This window comes from Eleutherodactylus coqui, chromosome 7, assembly GCF_035609145.1.
Source record: "Eleutherodactylus coqui strain aEleCoq1 chromosome 7, aEleCoq1.hap1, whole genome shotgun sequence".
Classification (NCBI taxonomy): Eukaryota; Metazoa; Chordata; class Amphibia; order Anura; family Eleutherodactylidae; genus Eleutherodactylus; species Eleutherodactylus coqui.
The window spans coordinates 134,551,785-134,555,127 of NC_089843.1; positions in this window are offsets into that span (position 1 = coordinate 134,551,785).

Consider the following 3,343-nt stretch of genomic DNA (forward strand, 5'->3'; position numbering starts at 1 on the left):
CAACTGCCTGTTTATATGGGCTGATTATCGTCAGGTTTTTATGTCTACATAAAATGAACGACTAACGATAAACAAACGAATTATCATTCATTGTTCATTCGCTAGCTGTGTTTACACTGAACCATTATCCTTCAGTTACACATGATCCAACAGATATTTGCTCCTGGGAAGAGGACTTTTAGATTCTGACACTTAGCAGCTGATAGCTCATACTAGGCAAGATCTCCAAATCCTGATAAGCTAGAAACTTCTCTTCTTCACACAAGATGTTGGTTCACTGGCTATGTTCTGTGAGAATTCGGATCCAGCACTTTGTGGGGCCAAAAAAATTGCAAACCCACCAACAGCCTCTCTCCTATAGGAATTAGTGGCAGATAGCGTCTCTGGATCCTGACAACTTAGAAACTTCTCTTCACACAAACATGCATGTTCAATGGATATGGTTGTTCATTATATTACTATATAAATTCACTTATACAGCATGTTTAGTCAGACCCAAGCAATTTTAACCCCTTAAGGACCAGACACTTTTTAGGGATTTTACCCATGTGGTGGTTTTACTACCCTATTTTTTTTTCCTTTAGCTATCAAAATTATTTTTGCTGTGTTTTTTTTTTTCCGTGACATAAAGGACTATTTTTTGATATCTTTTTCACTGACTTTTTTCCCGTTTTTTAGTTTTATTGGGCGTAAAAAGCTAAAAAAAATGATTTATTTAACATTTCTAGTTATTTCTTTAAAATTAGTATATTTACACTAAAATAAAGTACGGTAACGGATTCCTCATTTTTTTCCCCAGTTTCGGATGTTTTGATATAATATGTATGGTTTTGGATTACAGGGCGCTTATAGCGACGTTTTTGGTTGGTGTCGGTTTTGGGTTATTTTCTTTCTTTTGTATGTATTGTTGTTTTATTATGTTACAGATAGTCCCCGACTTGCGAACATTCGACTTGCGAATTTCGCTAGATACGAACTATCTGTTTTGCACAGTATGATGTAATGCTATGGCATTACATCATACTGTGCAGGGACCGGGCAGGCTTCTATCAAGCCTGATAGAAGCCTGTCCGGTCAGATCGCAGTTGCTGGGCAGCCGGGGGCCTTCTGAAAGGCCCTAGGGCTGTCTATGCAGAGCGCCTAGCAAGCCGTGCGCTTGATGGGCACTCTGCATAGGCAGCCCTGGGGCCTTTCAGGAGGTCCCCGGCTGCCTAGCAACCGCACAGCGTCCCGCGATCTCATCGTGGGACGCTGTACGGGCCCCCTGAACGTCGGGTGCAGGCTGTTTCTGACAGCGGGCTCCCGGCGGCAGCAGTTCCGACGAACCGCGCCGCTCGTCAGAACTGTTAGCACTTTAAATACCGCTGTCAGAGCGGTATTTAAAGTGTTAACAGTTCCGACAAGCGGCGCGGCTCGTCGGAACTGCTGCCGCCGGGTGCCCGCTGTAAGAACAGCCTGCACCCGACGTTGTATGGAGCGGGATCCACCCGCGATCCCGCTCCATACTACTACTTGTTCGACTTGCGAACAAAACGGACTTGCGAACGGGCTCCCGGAACGGAACCCGTTCGCAAGTCGGGGAGTATCTGTATTTTGTTTTACTTATGTATGTAATTATGTTCTTTATGATCTATGTCCCCCATGACGTCATGTAAGACCTCTGGGGGACATTCACATGTTTTTTATCTTTTTTTATTTGACACTTTCCCACTGTAGCTGGGGCATCCATAGGAGCCTCAGTTACAGGGGAAAGTAACCCTTAGTCACTGGCAGAGCTGCTCAGGGTCTAGTATGATCCTCCAGCTCTGCTGTAGCAGGGAACCCTGGTGGTCACATGACTCCCCGGGCTCCCGTAGGCATATATCTATATTACTCCCCAAATGCACACCATTCGCAACCTGATTGGTTGTTTGGATTTACTCATTCCCGGTGATTGGTTATTTGGGTTGGCTGATTCCCGGTGATTAGTTATTTGAGTTGGCTGATTCACGGTGATTGGTTATTTGGTTTGGCTGGTTCACGGTGATTGGTTGTTTAGGTTAGCTCGTGCAGAAGTGGAGAGTAATAGGCTAATATGCCTCCCGTAGTGAAAGTTACATGTTACTTTCACTTTCTAGTACACAGCGCTCATTGAGCACTGTGTACTCAGAGAAGCAGAAAGCAAAAAGGGTTAAATACCCCTCCTGCCTTCTCCTCTGGGTTATCAGCTGTTACTAACAACTGATAACCCGTCCTTCCTCTGATTGATTGCAGAGACAGGAGACTTAAAGCGCTGCCATAATTTTACATATGGCGGTGCTTTAAGCCCAGGACCAGGTGCCGTAAATTTACTGTGCCTGGTCCTTAATGGGTAAAATTGATTTTTACCACCTATCCATAGGATTGGTGATAAAAGTCTGATTGGTGGGGGTCCTACCGCTGAGGCCTGCACAGATCCCTAGAACAAGGGTTCTCTATCTCCTTCTCCTCCTCATTGTGGGCTTACTACACCCCCCCACAGTGTGGAGGAGCTTGAATGGAGCGGCAGTCACACATGTACGGTGTCACTTCATCCATCTTCAATGGGGCTGCTGCAGTACAAGCTCTTGGCTACTTTTGTCAGCCCCATTGGAATGAATGGAGCATAGCCACGCATGTGTGACCGTTGCTGCCTTCAGTCTCTATATATTGCTCCATAGTATTACACCTCTTTATTACCGTACCATTAAATTGTATTCTGAATCAATCAAATCTGATTTGTTAAATGATACAGCATGGGTTGAGTATTGTAATACTCAACTTCTCAAGGTTCACCTTTTGGGTACTTGCACATGGCGTAAATTCCACATGGATTTTGACATGAAATCCACATGACATTTGCATGGTTTCTGTGTCCCACTGTTACCTATGGGAATCCATGGATAGAACTGGGCTAACATACCTATAGGGTAGCTAGCTGTGCACAGCATAGAAAAGTCCGCCGCATATCTGCATCAAATCCGCATGTTAGATTAGCGTATTTTACCTCTGTATTAAAAGGGTTGAAATCTACAATGAAAGTCCACCGCGGAAATTGACATGCTATAGATTAAAAAATCCACAATGCAGATCAGTTTACATGTGGGAATGTTTTACTGCATGTAGATGAGATTTTTTTAAACTTTTTTAAAAATATAATCCACATGCATGGTACTGTGATCTTCTGCACATTTTACATCCGAAAACTCTTGACAGAAGATCCGCAGTTTTGCCACCCCTTGTGCAGCTCCCCTTACCTATCTGATATGTCACAGAGAGCCGTGTAGCCATACGTGTGCCTGGGACTGCTGTAAACTCTCTAAACTGCATTACAGAGATCAGCCTG